This window comes from Ailuropoda melanoleuca, chromosome 6, assembly GCF_002007445.2.
Source record: "Ailuropoda melanoleuca isolate Jingjing chromosome 6, ASM200744v2, whole genome shotgun sequence".
In the NCBI taxonomy this organism is placed as follows: domain Eukaryota; kingdom Metazoa; phylum Chordata; class Mammalia; order Carnivora; family Ursidae; genus Ailuropoda; species Ailuropoda melanoleuca.
In genome coordinates, this window is record NC_048223.1 from 77,102,600 (window position 1) to 77,123,156 (window position 20,557).

Sequence of the window (20,557 nt, forward strand, 5' to 3'; positions counted from 1 at the left end):
TAATTCAATGTCTAGCATACACTAATTACTGTATAAATGATTGCTATTATTACCATTACCTTTCAAACATTTCCTCTTCAGGAATTCTTTTCCCTTTAAAGACATCCACACACAGATATCCTGTATTCTTTAAAAACAAAAACAGCAACAACAAAGACCACCTTGAATTTATTAACTCCTATGCCTACTGTCCTAAATTTTTTTGGACCTTTCACTGTTAAATGTCTCTACAATTAATAATTTACAACTGCTACCTCTTTATGCTCACCATCAATCTCTTCAGGACATGATATTGATCCTTTACTCCACTACCACCACAATTCTACTTGATGAAATATCACCACCTAAAGAAATCTCCTAATTGCAAAACCTACTGGGTTTTCCACAGGCCTCATTCTTCTTAATTTTTCTCAGCACCTAACACAGGCACATGATCCTGGATTCATTGGATGCATTAATAAGAAAAAGAATAAACAAAATGCATTAATAAGAAATTAAATTAATGCATTAATAAGAGAAAGAATAAATAAAATGAAATGACAGGGGCGCCTGGGTGGCTCAGCAGGTTAAGTGTCTGCCTTCGGCTCAGGTCATGATCCCGGGGTCCTGGAATTGAGCACTGCATTGAGCTCCCTGTTCAGTGGGGAGCCTGCTTCTCCCTCTCCCTCTGCCCCTCCTGCTGCCTGTGCACGTGCGCGATCTCTCTCTCAAAAAAATAAAATCTTAAAAAATATAAAATGAAATGACAAACCAGAACACTGGTTCTCCTACTATGCTGGTAGTTCATTTCTTCCTCTCCTTGTTGCTTTCTTAAAAGAGCGCATTCCTCAAAGTTTAAACCAGAACTTCTTGCTCATCTCTATAGTTCAAACCACGGTATTCTCATCCCCTGCTTTCAGAACTTCAACCACACTTCTGATCTGACAAATCTCATGAACTCTAAAACGAAATTACCAAATATTTGCACATTGTCCCACTTTCATAAATTAAACATGTCCAAATGTGAAATCACCTCCTCCCCGCTCCAAAAAAAAAATAGTGCCTCCTCTGATTCTTTCTTTTTTTTTTTTTTAACTAATGGCATTTCCAATTACCCAAGCTCAAAGCCTCTGTAGTCTTGGACTCCTTCTTATCCATCTCCGCCTTCCCTATTCCACGTCACAAAGTCTTATCAATTATCCCTTCAAAATCTCTTATATTGATCCTTCTTTTTCACTTCCACTGTCATCACCCTAGTTTACATCACAATTACTTCCCATTTAGATTATTACATAGATGAAGTCTTGCTAGCCTACAGTCACTTGCCATTCCAATTCATTATATAATTACTTTTGAAAATTAGTATTTCTCAGGGCACCTGGGGAGCTCAGTCAGTTAAGCATCTCCCTTCAGCTCAGGTCATGATCTCAGGGTCCTGGGATAGAGCCCTGCATTGTCAGGCTCCCTGCTCTGTGAGGGTCGGCTTCTCCCTCTCCCTCTGCCCTTCCCCCTGCTTGCGCACCTTCTCTCTCTCTCGCTCTCAAATAAAATCTTCAAAAAAAAAAAAAAATACAGAGGGCCACCTGGGTAGCTCAGTCTGTTAAGCATCTGTCTTCAGCTCAAGTCATGATCCGAGCATCCTGGAATCGAGCCCACTGTCAGGTTTTCTGCTCAACAGGGAGTCTGCTTCTCCCTCTACCCCTTCTCCTCCCCTAGCTCGTGCTCTCTCGCATGCTCTTTGTGCTCTCTGAAATAAATAAAATCTTTTTTAAAAAATTTTTAAATAAAAAAAAAGAAACACAGATCTTGCTTAGGTGTTATGTCTATTAGATGATAATTAAAAACCACCACCACCTGATAATGGCAACTATGCTTTATGTACAAATGTATTCAAATTTAAATTAAAACTGATTCATAGCCTATTACCTAGTACTCCTCTCTGACTTCACCCCTAACAGCAACAACCAAAGGACTCACAGCATTCTGCAAAGAACGGTCCTAGACTTACAACAAACTTAGAGATAGCAGGCTACTTGGCAGCTATTTATTCACAAACTCTACAGAAAAAGTATCATAATTTTTACCCACATTTATGAATTTCCAGCCAAGTGCTAAAACTATGGAGTAAGCAGTCAAAGGTGGAAGGAGGAGAAAAAAGCATATAAGAATTTTATTATTGTGTTGCTCTCAACTCTGAAAAAGTTATAGTGACCTATATTTTACTATTGCTGAATAGACTCTGAGGAGCCAAATAAGCTTGTTCATAAATTTTTACAGTTTTACTAAGGTATAATTGAAAATAAAATTGTAATGTAGTATATAATGAAGTGTACAATGTGATGATTTGCTATATGTATATACCGTCAAAGAACTCCCATAATCAAGTTAATTAACACATACCAGAAAGAGAATAGAAAAGATAAATAAAATGACGAGTTGGATTTTTGAAAAGATAAACAAAATTGACAAATCTTTAGCTAGACTAAGAAAGAAAGAAGACTAATAAAATCAGAAATGAAAGAAATGTTATAATAACACAGAAATACTAAGAATCATAAGAAACTACTGTGAAGGGGCGCCTGGCTGGCTCAGTGAAGCATGTGACTCCTAATCTCAAGATTGTAAGTTAGAGGGTGCCTGGGTGGCTCAGTCATTAAGTGTCTGCCTTTGGCTCAGGTCATAATCTCAGGGTCCTAGGATCGAATCCTGTATCGGGCTCCCTGCTCAACGGGAAGCCTGCTTCTCCCTTGCTCTCTGCCCCTCTCTGCCCCTCCACCCCACTCATGCTCTCTCTATCTCTCTCTGTCTCTCTCAAACAAATAAATAAAATCTTAAAAAAAAAAAAGATTGTAAGTTTGAGTCCCACGATGGGTGTAGAAATAATTTAAAAATAAAATCTTTAAAAAAAAAAAAGAAACTATGGATGTACTGTATGGTGTCTGACATAATATAATAAAAAATTATTATAAAAAAAGAAAAAGAAAAAAGCAAACAAACTACTGTGAAGACTCTGACTATAGAGAACAAACTAGGGGGGAGGTGGAGGAGGGTGGATGCATCAAACAGGTGATGGGGATTAAGGAGTGCACCTGCTGTGATGAGCACAGGTCTCAACCAGTACCAAGAGATTGATATCATTCCCTGCATATTTTTGGACCACAATGCTTTGAAACTCGAACTCAATCACAAGAGGAAAGTTGGAAAGAACTCAAATATGGAGGTTAAAGAGCATCCTACTAAAGAATGAATAGGTCAACCAGGAAATTAAAGAAGAATTTTTAAAAATTCATGGAAACAAATGAAAATGAAAAACACAACTGTTCAAAATCTCTGGCATGCAACCTAAAAGGGAAGTATATAGCAATACAAGCCTTTCTCAAGAAATAAGAAAGGTCTCAAATACAACAACCTAACCCTACACCTAAAGGAGCTGGAGAAAGAACAGCAAATAAAGCCTAAACCCAGCAGGAGAAGAGAAATAATAAAGATCAGAGCAGAGATCAATGAAATAAAAACCAAAAGAACAGTAGAACAGATCAACGAAACTGGGGGATGGTTCTTTGAAAGAATTAGTAAGATTGATAAACCCCTGGCCAGACTTAACAAAAAGAAAAGAGAAAGGACCCAAATAAATAAAATCATGAGTGAAAGAGGAGAGATCACAACCAACACCAAAGAAATACAAACAATTACAAGAACATATTATGAACGACTATATGCCAACAAGTTAGACAATCTGGAAGAAATGGATGCATTCCTAAAGGTGTATAACTACCAAAACTGAACCAGGAAGAAATAGAAAACCTGAACAGACCCATCACCAGCAAGGAAATGGAAGCACTAATCAAAAATCTCCCAATAAACAAGAGCCCAGGGCCAGATGGCTTCCCAGGGGCATTCTACCAAACATTTAAAGAAAAATTAATACCTATTCTTCTGAAACAGTTCCAAAAAATAGAAATGGAAGGAAAACTTCCAAACTCATTTTATGAGGCCAGCATTACCTGGATGCAAACAAAGACCCCACCAAAAAGGAGAATTACAGACCAATATCCCTGATGAACATGGATGCAAAAATTCTCACCAAAATACAAGCCAATAGGATCCAACAGTACATTAAAAGGATTATTCACCACGACCAAATGGGATTTATTCCTGGGCTGCAAGGTTGGTTCAACATCCACAAATCAATCAATGTGATATACAACATTAATAAAAGAAAGGACAACAAAAATATGATCCTCTCAATAGAGCAGAAAAAGCATTTGACAAAGTACAGCACCCTTTCTTGATTAAAACTCTCCACAGTGTAGGGTTCGAGGGTACATACCTCAGTATCATAAAAGCCATCTATGAAAAACCCACAGCGAGTATCATTCTCAATGGGGAGAAACTGAGAGCTTTTCCCCTAAGGTCAGGAACACAGCAGGGATGTCCACCATCATCACTGCTGTTCAACATAGTACTAGAAGTCCTAGCCTCAGCAATCAGACAACAGAAAGAAATAAAAGACATCCAAATTGGCAAAGAAGAAGTCAAACTCCCACTCTTTGCAGACAACCAAAAACCCAAAAGACTCCACCCCAAAACTGCTAGAACTCATAGAGGAATTCAGTAAGTGGCAGGATATAAAATCAATACACAGAAATCAGTTGCATTTCTACACACCAACAAAGAGACAGAAGAAAGAGAAATTAAGGAATCGATCCCATTTATAACTGCACCAAAAATCACAAGATAACTAGGAATAAATCTAACCAAAGAGGCAAAGGATCTATGCTCAGAAAATTATAGAATACTCATGAAAGAAATTGAGGCATACACAAAGAAATGGAAAAACGTTCCATGCTCATGGATTGGAATATTGTGAAAATGTATATGCTACCTAGAGCAATCTACAGATTCAGTGCAATCCCTATCAAAATACCATCAACTTTTTTTCACAAAAATGGAACAAATAATCCTAAAACTTGTATGGAACCAGAAAAGACCCTGAATAGCCAGAGGAATGCTGAAAAAGAAAACCTAAGCTGGTGGCATCACAATTCCGGACTTCAAGCTCTATTACAAAGCTGTAATCACCAAGACAGTATGGTACTGGCACAAAAACAGACATATAACAATGGAACAGAATAGAGAACTCAGAAATGGACTCTCAACTCTATAGTCAACGAATCTTCGACAAAGCAGGAAAAGAATACCCAATGGAAAAAAGACAGTCTCTTCAACAAATGGTGTTGGGAAAAATGGACAGCCATATGCAGAAGAATGAAACTGGACCATTTCCTTATACCATACACAAAAATAGACTCAAAATGGATGAAAGACCTAAAGTGAGACAGGAATCCATCAAAATCCTTGAGGAGAACACACGCAGCAACCTCTTCCAACTCTGCCGCAGCAACTTCTTCCTAGGCACATCGCCAAAGGCAAGGGAAGCAAGGGCAAAAATGAACTATTGGGACTTCATCAAGATAAAAAGCTTTTGCACAGCAAAGGAAATAGTCAACAAAACCAAAAGACAACCAACAGAATGGGAGAAGATATTTGCAAATGACATATCAGATAAAGGGCTAGTATCCAAAATCTATGAAGAACTTAACAAACGCAACACCCAAGGAAAAAATAATCCAATCAAAAAATGGGCAGAAGACATGAACAGACATTTCTGCAAAGATGACATCCAAATGGCCAACAGACACGTGAAAAAGTGCTCAACATCACTTGGCATCAGGGAAATACAAATCAAAACCACAATGAGATATCACCTCACACCGGTCAGAATGGCTAAAATTAACAAGTTAGGAAACGACAGATGTTGGCGAGGATGCAGAGAAAGGGGTACCCTCCTACACTGTTGGTGGGAGTGTAAGCTGGTGCAGCCACTCTGGAAAACAGTATGGAGGTTCCTCAAGAAGTTGAAAATAGAGCTACCCTAGGACCCAGCAATTGCACTACTGGGTATTTACCCCAAAGATACAAATGTAGTGATCTGAAGGGGCACCTGCACCCTTAAGTTTATAGTGGCAATGTCCACAGATGTCCATCGAGAGATGAATGGATAAGAAGATAGGGTGTGTGTGTGTGTGTGTGTGTATATATATACACACATACACATAGATGTGGTATATATATGTGTGTGTGTACACACACACACACACACAATGGAATATTGTGCAGCCATCAAAAAATCTTGCCATTTGCAACGACGTGGATAGAACTAGAGGGTATCATGCTAAGCGAAATAAGTCAATCAGAGAAAAACAATTATCATATGATCTCAATGACAGGTGGAATTTCAGAAACAAGGGAGAGGATCATAGGGGAAGAGAGGATAAAATGAAACAAGACGAAACCAGAGAGGGAGGCAAACCATAAGAGACTCAATCTCAGGAAACAAACTGATGCTTGCTGGAGTGAAGAGGGGTGGGAGGGATGGGGTGGCTGATTGATAGACATTGGGGAGGGTATGTGTTGTGGGGAGCGCTGTGTATTGTGTAAGACTGATGAATCACAGACCTGTACCCCTGAAACAAATAATACATTATATGTTAAAAATTTAAAAAAAAAATTCATCCTCTGGGGTGCTTGGGTGGCTCAGTTGGCTATGCGTCCGAGTCTTGATTTTGGCTCAGGTCATGATCTCAGGGTCATGGGACTGAGCCCCACATTGGGCTCTGGGCTTAGCACAGAGTCTGCTTGTCCCTCTCCCTCCATTCCCCCCGCCCGTCTTCATTCTCTAATAAATCTTTTAAAAAGAAACAAACAAACAGGCAAGCAAAGTACTGTGAAGATTCTTAACTATAGAGAACAACCTGAGGGTTACTAGAGGGGAGGGGAGGGGTGGGGGGTAGATGCATCAAACAGGAGATAGGGATTAAGGACTACACTTGCTGTGATGCGCACTGGGTATGTAAGTGATGAGTCACTAAATTCTACACCTGAAACCAATATTACACTATGTTAACTAACTGGAATTTAAATAAAAATTTGGAAGAAAAAAAATCAAGGTATTTTTAAATTAAAAAAAAAGAAAGAAAGAAAAGAAACTACTGTGAAAAAATATATGCCAACAAATTGGATAACCTAGAAGACCTGGATAAATTCCCAGAAATATACAACCTACCAAGACTGAATCATGAAGAAACAGAATATCTAAACATAAATACTTGTATTTATTTAAACTTTAATTTTCTTTATACTTATTTAATCATCATTCCTACATAGCTCCTAGGACTTACTACATGAAAACAGCCTGCTTTACTTTGTTGTCTCTAATATCAGGTAAATTTCTAGGAAGCTAAAAGCCAAAATTGGAAAAGTAGCATGTCACCTTACCACCAGCTATTTTCTTGTGTAGCAGAGATACTAAATTGTATGTCCTACATTGTTCCCAACTGAACACACTAGCTTCCTATGGGCAGGCTAAAAATTTTTCCATGTGTGAGATGATGGAAAACTGGATCCTAACCTTTTTGCAGACCCCCACAATTAGAGGCAGATTTACAAAGAAACTAATGAAGATTAAGCTTCAGAGTTCCTCTCTTGCACAGGCCCTCAAGGTCCAATATCTAATTTTCACTTTTAAGAAATGTTTTCCTTCAACAGGACCCCCTGAATTTTATGAGCCTCAGGGCCCATAGAATCTGAATCGTATTATAGAAACTAGGTTTCTAAAGTATATGTTACTCAAGAAATACATAATTCAAAAAGCTACTTTAAATTCATTAATATTAATAAATTTATATTAATCAAAGCAACATGTAATATGTTTTTCATTGTATAAAGTTTGTTAGCACTAAATAGCTAAATTATACTGTTGATGCACATTTGGATTTTGCATTCTTGAGCCCACTGTAATAATTCCACTGAGAATGCACAGCTGATAGAATAAAAATGACAGGGCTAAATTTAAAAGATCATAGCTCAAGACTGCCAGCATTAGAAGTAATGCTCTAGAAGCTGATTAAATTCAGAAAAACATTTTATTCCCTGTATTAATGAAATACAAAGAACAATTACTTCACAAGAGTATACCCAGTACCTCAAAACGTGCTACCATTTTTCTCAGACCAAAGTAATAAACCAGGCTATAGCCGAAGCCACTCTAATTATCCCCTATGGTATTCTTCACCAACAAAGTCAGCTTTCTTAGCCTCTGTTTCTAAAAAACCCTGATCAGTCATTCAAATGTTTGATGAAATGAAACTGGCTTATGCATAAAGAGAGATGAGGCCTGGAGGAACACTGGGCCAGGAAGAGCCTTTCACCCTAAGAGATAGTGAGGTAAATGAGGTTCAGAGATCTACAGGTTACTAGCATTGGAGACCTCATAATGAATGTGACATGAATGTGACTGAGATCAATGAAGACTAGAAAGGATTTGTTGCTGCAGAGCCTGGGGGCCCTTTGATGAAACCAGATATAAGGTGTAGGAAGCTTAGAAGGGGATAGGTCCCTTAAGGGAATTTATTTCATAATAAATAAAGTTCAATGAGGTCTCTAAGTAAACATTACGAATTTCACGTGTAGAGAACATGACATTTATGCAAATGATAGTAGCAAAGTATCCCCACCAAGATACTAATTATTGGGGCGCCTGGGTGGCACAGCAGTTAGACGTCTGCCTTCGGCTCAGGGCGTGATCCCAGCGTTATGGGATCGAGCCCCACATCAGGCTCCTCCGCTATGAGCCTGCTTCTTTCTCTCCCACTCCCCCTGCTTGTGTTCCCTCTCTCGCTGGCTGTCTCTATCTGTCGAATAAATAAAAAAAAAAATAAAATCTTTAAAAAAAAGATATTAATTATTAACTACAAAGGAAAAGGTAGTAACTTTACTGTGGAGCAACCTGGCAGAAAATACCTTAACCAAGTAATCAAGGTCAACATCACCAGCAATAATACATACTAACATCATGAATCCCACGGTAATAATACACTGAGGACACAACATTATTTGTACCATTCTTGCCTAAACCACATGATCTCAGTCCAATCATGAGAAAACATCAGAAAAATCCAAACTGAGGAACATTTGACAAAATAACTGATCAATACTCTCCAAAAATGTCAAGGTTATAAAAGACAAAGAGAGACAGAAATTTTTACAGAATGCAGAACACTAAGGAAGAAAAACACCTAAAATGCAATGTGAGAACCTAGATAGGATCCTGGAACAGAAAAGAACACGGATGGACAAACCTGTGAAATTTGAAAAAGGTCTTCAGTTATTGGCAGTATTATACCAATATTAACTTCCTTGTTCTCATCATTATACTTATTGTAAGTACAATGGTTATATAAGATGATAACATTAGAGGCACCTGGGTGGCTCAGTAGGTTAAGCATCTGCCTTCAGCTCAGGTCATGATCCCTGGGTCCTGGGATTGAGCCCCACATCAGCCTCCTTGCTGAGCAGGGAGTCAGCTTCTCCCTCTCCTTCTCCCTCTGCCTGCCACTCCCCCTGTTTGTCCTCTCACTCTCTGTCAAATAAATAAACAAAAAACTTTAATTAAAAAAACAACATTAAGAGGAAGCTGGCTGAGGGATATATGAAAATTCCCTTCTCTGAATTATTTTTGCAACTTTTCTATAAGTCCAAAATTCGTTCAAAAAAAAAAAAAAAACAACCTTTAATCATGCAAATAATTCACCGAAGGAGATGGAACCTTGGGCCCAATGGGGAATAGGGGCATTTGGAAGATTAATATATATGTGTATAAAGGTAGGTGGACTAAGACAGATTTATAGGAAAAGAGGAGACATTGACATAGTTTGTGATCCTGTATTGACATAGTTTGTGATCCAGTGAAGCTTACATGTGAAATCTCTGGGTTCATTATGTTTAACATCACAGTATAGCAGTTAATGGGTTGTTCTATTAGTTCAGAAACGTGTTTCTCGGAGCTTGATTTATCTAGAATGAACTATTAGAAAATTTTATAAATCCAAGTAAATGTAAAAAAATAGAGGTCTTATTAGGGTGATGGAATAAGGGATTTTTTTACCCTTTTCTCTATTTTCTAAATTATCCATAATTCATGTATATATTATCTATAATTCATAATTTTCTTACATAAAGTAAAATCAAAAGTGGAATTTTTTTTAAGATTTTATTTATTTATTCGACAGAGGTAGAGACAGCCAGCGAGAGAGGGAACACAAGCAGGGGGAGTGGGAGAGAAAGAAGCAGGCTCATAGCGGAGGAGCCTGATATGGGGCTCGATCCCATAACGCCGGGATCACGCCCTGAGCCGAAGGCAGACGCTTAACCGCTTTGCCACCCAGGTGCCCCCAAAAGTGGAATTTAAACTCATTTTCCCTAAAGATACAATTAAAGGACTCTGGACCAGAGGTTACTAATCATTGAAGACAACTAATATGAAAGCTGTTTAATAATTGATAACTATTTCTAGGGCCCCTAGGTAGCTCAGTCGGTTAAGTGTCTGCCTTTGGCTCAGGTCATGGTTCCGGGGTCCTGGGATAGAGCTGGCATTGGGCTCCTTACTCAGCAGGGAGCCTGCTTCTCTCACTCTGCCTGCCACTCCCCCTGCTTGTGCTATCTCTCTCTGTCAAATAAAAATAAAATCTTAAAAAATAAATAATTGTTTACTATTTCTTATTTAGAAATGGGGGGCTAGGGGTGCCTGAATGGCTCAGTCACTTAAGCAGTCAACTCTTGGTTTCGGCTCAGGTCATGATCTCAGGGTCCTGTTGAGGTTCACATTGGGCTTCAAGCTTGCAGGGAGTCTGCTTGAGGATTCTCTCTCTCCCTCTTTCTCTGCCCCTCCCCCCACTTGTGATCTCTCTCTCTCTCCCTCTCTCTCAAATACATAAATCTTAAAAAAAAAAAGAAATGGGGGCTAGATTTGGATATCTATTTCCTTTCATTCTATTCTCATTGCAGCTGCTGCCAAGGTTCAGATCCTCACCACCTCTGGACCCGGGCATCATATTACTGATTCACTGCCAAGCCTCCAATCCTACATACAACTACCACAGGACTCCTAAAATATCACATTACTTCCCTTTTCAAAAATCGTCAAGGCTCCCAGAAGGGGCATTCTTTTCACTAGAGAAAAACAGTATTTTTCTAATTCACAAAGAGGAAAATTAATGGATGGGTTTTTTTACAACCTTCTCTCCCTTAACTTTTTCTTGTCTTCTTATTCTACTACTAACAGGGCAAAATCATGAACAAATAGCAAACTTAAGGAATAAAAAACAAAGCAGTCAACTGGACCTACTTTGACGGCGTTTTTTCCTTATTGACTCATGCTTGTGATTGTGATTTTTATACTGTGTATTTTTATATTCACATATTCTGCCAGTAAAAAATTAACTTTTATTTATAGATTGAATTCAATATGTCTGGTACCTGCACAAAGTTTGAAATTAGATCTTACCATCATTTTCAGCCACAACTTCTATTCACTCATGCATTGATCAGACATTTCACTGAGCACCTATTATGTGCCCCTCACTCATCCTCCACTCCAGGTAAACTGGACTCTTTTCTGGATAATGATACGCTCTGTACTCTACTTCCTCAGCGCCTCCACCAGCAGTGCCTTTTCTTCTTGTTAAAAATCATAAGTATCCTTCAAGTAAAAGCTGCGTCAAAAGCCTTCCCAGGGGGTGCCTGGGTGGCTCAGTCGGTTATACCTCTGCCTTCGGCTCAGGTCATGATCCCAGGGTGCTGGGATTGAGCCCCATATCGGGCTCCCTGCTCGGCAGGGAGTCTGCTCTCTCTCCATCTGCCTCTCCCCCTGCTCATGCTCTCTCTCTCAAATAAATAAATAAAATCTTTAAAAAAACAAAAAAGCCTTCCCAGATTCTCTCCCTTTCCCACCTTCCCATTTTCACTCATTTCATCCTCTTCTGTGCTCTCAGCACATGTGAAGCATTACCATCCTCCCTTACGTTAGTTATTTGTGTTCATGGACTACAACATATATTCCTTAAGGGCATCTTTTTACATAGAAGTTGAATATAATAGGCACTGAATCATTGAAAGCTTAATTGAAAGAGAAAACTTTTTGTTTGAAGGGATAAGTACCTAGAACAACTAATTCTAACACTCTGATAAATTCTGGCTTTCCTTAAGTAAAAGAGCCCCCAAATGTCCACAGCTAGCTTGAGATATTGCAGATTTTTTCTGATGGAGACTACATCAATTGAATCAATATTTGCTTCTGAATCAAGCTCGAAAATAACGAGAGATAATCATCTACAACCATAAAAAAAGCTAAGCTATTTGTTGATTTATGGGCTGGTTATCTCAAACTCCCCAGTGAATACAGTTACTCAACTCAAACAATTTCCTGAGGGTTGGACTCTGGCAGCTTCAAATCATTACATCATGTACAACAAGAAGAACTGTATGCTGATGAAAAATAGAAAGCCTTATCTTTCCTTTTATAAGAACTTAGAAAACTCTCATTTACAACAAATTTTCCAAAACCAGTTAGGAAGAAAATAAAAGAACGAGAAGATATGCTTCACTTTTTATAACGGACAAACTAAGAAATAACACTTGCAGGCTACTTAGTCCATCCTTATAAGGATCCAGAGCTATATAGAAAATTTACTGACTTCTGAGGGAGGCAGCATGATAGTAAAAAGAACATAGCGGTTAAAAGTGCAGCCTCTACAGGGCCAACTACATTGCATAGCCTCAGGAAACACCACGCTCACAATGGTGATCCAAAGGGTATCATTCCCAGGGAACACAATGTGAATTATACTACTTAGGGATCCAGAGTTAGCAAGGTAGAACAGGTTGGGAGTCTACCATCTAACAACTAACAACATCATGACCAAGTTATTGAATCAGTTATTGAAGTCTCAGGTACCTCACCAGTAAAATGGGATCACTAAATAACATCTAAGTCATGGGATTGTTATGAAGATAATGTATACACGTATAATTAGCCCAGTACCTGGTATTAGTGAGACATAAATGCTTTGATGATGATGATAAAGAATAAGATGAATCTACATTCCAAACCTGCTCCATCACTTTCAGATCATTTACTACCTACTACCTACAGTAAATGTGATCTGTTGAGAGTATTCAACAAAATTATATATGCAAAATACTTAGGGACAGTACAAAATAGGAGCTCTGATTATGATGCCTCGAGGGGGTGCCTGGCTGGCTCAGTTGGTAGAGCATGCAACTCTTGATCTCAGGGTCATGAGTTCAAGCTCCACGTTGGGCACACAGTTTACTTTAAAAAAAAAAGTAAATCATCATAATTGGCCATTCCCTATACCTCTCTCCTTCCTTCTTCCTTTCTGTCTTACACACACACACACACATAAACTTAAAAATTAGAAAAGTAAAAAAAATTAGAAAAAGTAAAAATTCTATGACATTAAACTGTGATTGATAGCACAAACTCAAAACCATATCAAAATGAGGGCAAATGTAATCTAAAAATAGTGCATTCTCAATACTATTTACCTAGACTACTGTAATAACTTCCAAACTATTTTTACCTTTCTTATCTTGTCTACAAAACACTACCAAAAGCAAACTCTGATCAATCACTGTTTAGCTTAGAAAACTTCGGTGACAAAATACAGTCAAAACTCCTTGGCCTTAAATGGCCTTCTATAATCTTAATCCATGTACAGTTTCCAACCTCATCTACCACTAATCCCCTTAAAACACACAAAAAAAAGATGTGTTCTGTGTATACGCCCAGCATTTTGCTCAATAAGGAATATTACTCCCTTTCCCACTCCCATCTTCCCAGTCCCACCTAATACAAGTAATCCTTTCCACTCAGCAAACCTGTTTGAAAAAGCCATTCTGCTGGCAACTTACAGTAATAGAGACTAATGAGAGTCACACCCTATTAGGAAGGAACAGTCATTTATATCAAATCATTTCCCAAAGAATTGTCTAAATATAGCTCCTTACCAAGTGAGACCTATTCCCTCCCTCCCAGGAACTTCATTAATCAGTACCTAACCAGTATATCTGTACTTTATTAGAATACAATATAGAAAGTTACACTGCCTGGGGCGCCTGGGTGGCACAGCGGTTAAGCGTCTGCCTTCGGCTCAGGGCGTGATCCCGGCGTTATGGGATCGCCCCACATCAGGCTCTTCCGCTATGAGCCTGCTTTCTTCCTCTCCCACTTCCCCTGCTTGTGTTCCCTCTCTCGCTGGCTGTCTCTATCTCTGTCGAATAAATAAATAAAGTCTATTAAAAAAAAAAAAAAAAGAAAGTTACACTGCCTTACACTCAACAGATGCTCAACACTTGTTAAATAAAAGAATAAATGAAGAACTAAGCTTTGTGAAACATATTTTTCAGTTTAGAGATTAACTCAATTATAAATATGAAAAATCATCTCTATCTCTTCCCTGAATCTACTCTCTAAATCATATCATACCTAAACCACACGTTCTGTTTCCAAAAGGTCTGTGGAACAAAGGTATTCTACTTTATGGCCAGAAGGACTAACACAATGTTCTTTCTCAAACACACTGCTAATAGCACCAAACTAGTAGCAGCAGGGGTTAAAGGAAAGAGAATCCATAACAATTAAATTAGGCCCCAGAATGATAACTATATTAGGCAAAATAATAACTATGAGTTGCTTGAAGTTGCCCTATATTATACTCTGGCTCAATAACTTAAAGCTAGAGATTTTTTTCCCTTAATTTTTTAAGACCCTAAGGTTTCCTAATTTAAGTGCTTGATTGCAACTCTGCACTATTTATGAATCATTATAAATACACCACTACCCAAATTCTTTCAGCACAAACAATAATGAAAGCATGATAGCTCTATCAACAAGAGGAAAATAGGAAGAGAAGCCACTGACTGCACCGGCTTGACTCATTACTGCTGGGAGAACACTGGTACTGAATGGCACAAGCAACTCCAGTGTGAGAGACCAAGCACATGACTGGGAAGGTGACAGTAGATACCAAGAAAAGAAGGGCATCTATAAAGAACCCCAACTCTATAGGGGCAGGAAGTGGAGGAATGGGCAGGGATCCACTTAAATCTACTCTAAAAGCTTTCACAATACTCAAACAAAAACATGCTACCAGACTCCAGGATTTGAGCCAGTTCAAATCCTAGCTCTAAACACTCAAAACTGAGAGACCTTCATCAAGTTATTTAGCTATAAAATTATAATAGCAGTCACCACTTAATGAATACAAACTCTGAGCTAGGCACTATACACGTGGTATGTCCTTTAATTCCCACAAGTAATCTGCCAAATAGGGATTATTTTCATTTTGCAGAAAATAAAAAGCCATGTTCCTTCTACCCATGTGTGACTGCCTCCCAGAGGGATAATTACCTATGTACCAGGGCTGTACTGGGAATTAGAAGTAAATGCAAAGTACTTAGCATAGGAACTAGCACCTGCCACATCACAGAAACTCAGGAAATCAGTATTGTACAAGTGCAACTATCACTTGAATAAATGACTCAATTAAACAGCAATAACATCCCACGGACAAGTTTTCCTTCATACTGTCTACCATAAAAATGACTTTAATTAGTAATACTTTTGGACAACGAAAGGTGTGCGTACATACAGCTTCTTACCTGAGGATCAAAACATACGATCAAAAAAAAAAATCCATTATCAAGGTGATATTTGACTCAATCTGAACACTAAATATTAAATATTTTACTTTCAAAAGGATTATAGATCTCATACCACAAGGGAGCAGGAGCTAATGAACAAATCTAACTTTTCCAAAAAATAATTCCCAGAAGCATCTGTTATCCTGAAATACTTGGCAAACCATTTCCCAGAATTAAGAACATATTGCTAAAATCTTGGTGAATTTTGCCAAAAACATTCTGCTGAGAGGAAAAAAGAATCATTCTGATTGTAGAAGCAAATGCTACTTTCCAGCTTAGCCACAAAATAGATCTTTTCTTCATTAGTACTTTTATCACTATGTTAATACTAAAAAAAAATATAAAAATATTACAAATATACTTCCATTTGAAGGAAATTTAAAATATTAAACCCGTAACATTTGCTTTAATCTTGATGAGCTCAAGAAAATCTATGAGAATGTTTTTTTAAACCAATAATAAAAATCAAATTTCCAAAGCCTTAATAATTGAAACAGGAGAGAAGAGCAAAGACAACAGTCGTATGACAGAAGTCCTCCTCAAAGTTAAGAGAGTCCTACAACCTCAATTTCAAAGTTTAAACCTTTGCTACTAAAAGCAACACTTCACAAAGACTGACTAGACACAAAGACGAAATAACTCCATCCACTTGCAGTTTGCCACAAGGACAATACTTACCAGACAGCACTGTTCAAACTCCAGCAATCCCAAGGGCATTTGTGGTGCAAGGGATACAGCAATGAGGAGGGCCAAGGAAAGAGCTAGGGTTGCAGGGAGGGAAGGGTACAGGAGGGAGGAGACAACTGCAGCTAGCAACAATGGGAAACTGTGAATCTAAACCACAAAGGCTTCCTGCAGAACAGGATAACAGGGAAAGGACAATTCTTTTTTACCACCTACCAGGAACTCAGAACTGACAATTCATGATAAAGTTAAAAAGATGGGGCCTCCAATTAAATGTAAACTAAGTAAATTTAAGAAAGTAACCAAAAGTAACTTGAAAGGACATATCACAAACTTCATCGAGGCTTAAGAAAAACAATTAGGAGGCTGTTTTCTCTAGGGGCATTCCTGATGACAAAGGTCAGCAATGTAACAATAAGGTTTGCAGAGTAGCAGCTGCTTCCAAACAGAGGGCCAGCCCTAAAAAAACACAGCCCTTTACGCTCAAAAGGAGCACTAGAAGACACATTCATAGTACTTTAGAGAATAACCAAAACAATATCATTGTTTGAATCCTTAATTCAGAATTCCAAGACTGGCTGGACTTAAATTATATCACTTTAATAGGCAAAACACCTCCTTAAACAAGACACACTCTTAAAGGAAGTTATTGCGTGAACTGAGCTTTTGAATTCAAGAATCAATTCTAAAATGCTTGGGATCTCAAAGGTTCCCAAAACCAAAGGCAAGGACAGTGAAAGATCTCCACCCCTCTCCCAGGGAAGAAGCCAAGTTATATCACCAAGAACAAACAGCAGGCAGAGTCCTGACTCCAAACATGTGATCAGTCATCCCAGAACTTATATTTGCAGGCAGGGCACAAAGGCCCCAGAGGACCAACACACACCCTTCTACGTATTACACCCAGTTATAAAACAACTTTATTGAAAGGAGTTGTTTTATAAGCATACTGATTTTATTTTATTTTTTTTATTTTTTTTAAAGATTTTATTTATTTATTTGACAGAGATAGAGACAGCCAGCAAGAGAGGGAATACAATCAGGGGGAGTGGGAGAGGAAGAAGCAGGCTCATAGCAGAGGAGCCTGATGTGGGGCTCGATCCCACAACGCCGGGATCGCCCTGAGCCGAAGGCAGATGCTTAACTGCTGTGCCACCCAGGCGCCCCTAAGCATACTGATTTTAAAACCTCATCAGCAGAAACCCTGCCAAATATGAAGGTCTGTTGTATTTCTATAGGTTACGAGAGAAAATATGAGCTGACTTTTAAAAAGATTTAATTAAGATTTATTGGTAAAATTAAACAGATTCAAGCACTGCCCAAAACTAATTAAGCTCTTACATTTTAACAATATACTAAATACTAAACTAAAGCACTCCTTTCACAACAGTAAGAGTACCCAAATTTAAAAAAAAAAAAAAAAAGATACTACTGCTTTTCTTTTGCTAACCATTAGCATTCTAACTTAGGTCTCCTAGTGGTAGGTGGGGGTGGAGATGTCATTCTAAAGTGTGAAATACAGGATTTCTACTGATCAGTGCTAACTGCAAAAAAAAGAATGTATACAAATATCAAGGTCAAGCTCTCTAATCAAGTCGTTCAGTGATGGTTATACATTTGTTGTAGGGCTAATCAAATAAAACTAGAGTAAATGGGGAAGAGTTACAGATCTTCAACACTGGTTACAATGTAACTACATAAAATGACTTTTCATATATTAGCCAGGCAGGGGAGGTGATCCACAGGAAAATCTCACCCTAACAGACCGTAATCTCTTTCGAAGTCCCTCAGAAAATACTTCACATAAAACTCTTCTATATAATCATATTCCACCGTGTATAAGTTATTTCTTGGGCCAGAAGGGCTTGAACTCAAAATTGTGAGATTGAGACCTGAGCTGTGATCAAGAGTTGGACACTTGGGACACCTGGGTGGTTCAGTCAGTTAAGTGTCTGCCTCCAGCTCAGGTCATGATCCCAGAGTCCTGGGATGAAGTCCCACATCGGGCTCCTTACTCATCGGGGAGCCTGCTTTTCCCTCTGCCTGCTGTTCCCGCTGCTTGTGCTCTTTCCCTCTCTCTCTCTCTTTCTCTGACAAATAAATAAATAAAATCTTTTTAAAAATTAAAAAAAAAAAGAGTTGGACACTTGACCAACTGAGCCACCCAGATGCCCCTATTTTTTGACATTTCTTACTTCCTTTTCAAGACTACGCAAGAGATTCTGTCTCACACAGAGATAACCCTGCGTCAACCACTGGGCCTCTCCACCTAAAATAAATTCAGTAACTACAGGTGTCTGCTAGGTAAGTGCCAAACTGCCTGTGGGAGAGTTTTTGTCAATTGCTAGGTCAAGAGGAAGAATGATATATATGGTTTCAGAAGTCATGTTTAAATGTCCTGGGATCCTAAAGCTGGATGACTGGTTACAACAGTACTTTTTTAAATTGTACTTCAACAAAACTTGTCATATTGTTCAAGTACTATGCAAGAACTATTACATATAATAGCCTTCCTTTGACCATAAGAGACAAAGACCTCAGAAAAAAATATATAAATATCATTAGCAGGGAGAAACTACCTCTAAGACTGGAATAAAGCAATCAAGAGAAATGGGGAGTAGGTTTAATGGAAGAACACAGCCTAAAAAGTCCCTACTTGGTCTAATACCACAACCTTTCCTAATCGGTCTCCACTAGCAAGCGAGGTAGGGTACAGCAGAATGTTCAATTTAATGAAAGAACATTCTGCTTCTCTTAAAGTCATAAAAGAGAAACAGAATTTCTCTAAGAAAAACCAAGGCGACTCCCTCCTGGAGCGACCCCAAAGCAAAACCATTTTTGTTGGTTTTTATTTCTGAGATGCTAGTGATAATGCTGATGTTGGCAGTAAAGGCAAGAGCTGAGTGGCTCCAGAGTAGGAGCCAAACTGGAAAATAAAAGCCTCTTGATTCTCGTACTCCAGAGGGTAGTGAGGAAGTCTGTGGACTTTTAAATAAACTATGGAGGATTGAGGTGGGGAGGAGCAGGGTAGAGACTGCTTTATATCAAGTGGAAGTCCATAGAAACAGTAGATTTGGTCCCTAGGTTATATGCTCACAGGAAAAGAAAAAAAAAAAAAAAGAGCTTAATTCAGAGCTGTAAAACTGGAGTTTGGGAAAAATGAAACTAAGATATGGACTTGATCTTAGTTAACAAGGAACCCCCCAAAAATATTCTAGCTTTTTGACTCTATATTCTAAGGGAGAATATACTGCAAAGTCCATGGAAAACAAGAAAAACTATACAGCTAATTTGTACCTAGTTTTTATTCTGAGATTTATTCACAGTGTTGATAAATAGTGTGTATACCTTAAATATCCGATTATTTCACTTAAATACATATTCCTGAGAAGAGTTATATTGCAAAGAAGGGAAAAAAGGAAAAAACCTGATCCTAAGGGCACATTTTGGAGAAACTCTGGCTGTTAAGCACAGGCCTATGCAGTAAAACTATCCAAGAAAACATTTGTGCATTTCTCACACAAATGGACTCTTAAAAAAAGAGGAAAGGGGCACCGGGGTGGCTCAGTAGGTTAAGCATCATTCTCTTAATTTCAGCTGGGGTCATGATCTCAGGGTTGTGGGCTCAAGCCAGTGCTGGGCGTGGAGTCTGCTTGGGATTCTCACTCTTCCTCTCCCTCAGCCCCTCCCCCACCGCTGCTCATGCACATGCTCGCTTTCTCTCAAAAAAAAAAAAAAAAAAAGGGAAAGGNAAAAAAAAAAAAGAGGAAAGGCAGAGACCATTTATTTGGGTTTCTTCTATTACAATATCATCATCATTTAACTTCATATATTAAATTACATCTTGCATCCTAAAAATTACTTCAAACAGCATTATCATTATGAATATTAGCCAACATATCTCTAGAACAGGGCTTAAATTTTCTTAAATTAGACTGAAAGCTCCTAGAAACCAATAAGAATGTGTACTATCTCTCAAGTACACTGCAGGATCACCTAAATCTAGTTTCACATAAAGTAAAAAAATAAATAAATCTGTCATTCTCTTTTATTATTTGTTTTTAGACAGAGGGGAGAAAGAGAGTAAGGGAGAGAGAGAGAGACAGGAAGGGGGAGGGACAGAGGGAGAGGGAGAAAGAGAATCTTAATTCCACTATTGGGTATTTACCCAAAGAAAACAAAAAGACTAATTTGAAAAGATATATGTACCCTTATGTTTATTGCAGCACTTTTTACAATAGCCAGTATATGGAAGCAACCTGTGTCTGTC

General features: G+C 38.3%; 1 protein-coding gene across 10 annotated transcripts in view; it reads right to left on the reverse strand.

Annotated features, from left to right (window-relative positions):
- Nucleotides 1-20,557, reverse strand: part of USP54 (ubiquitin specific peptidase 54) — a 132,888-nt gene that overhangs the window by 65,744 nt on the left and 46,587 nt on the right. The window contains exon 1 of one of the 10 annotated variants that reach the window (XM_019800904.2): nt 16,282-16,362. The exons of the other annotated variants lie outside the window; for them this stretch is intronic. The gene's annotated coding sequence lies outside the window, so the exon portion shown is untranslated. Of the gene's footprint in view, nt 1-16,281; nt 16,363-20,557 lie in introns of those variants that run through there. 10 annotated transcript variants of the gene reach the window in all.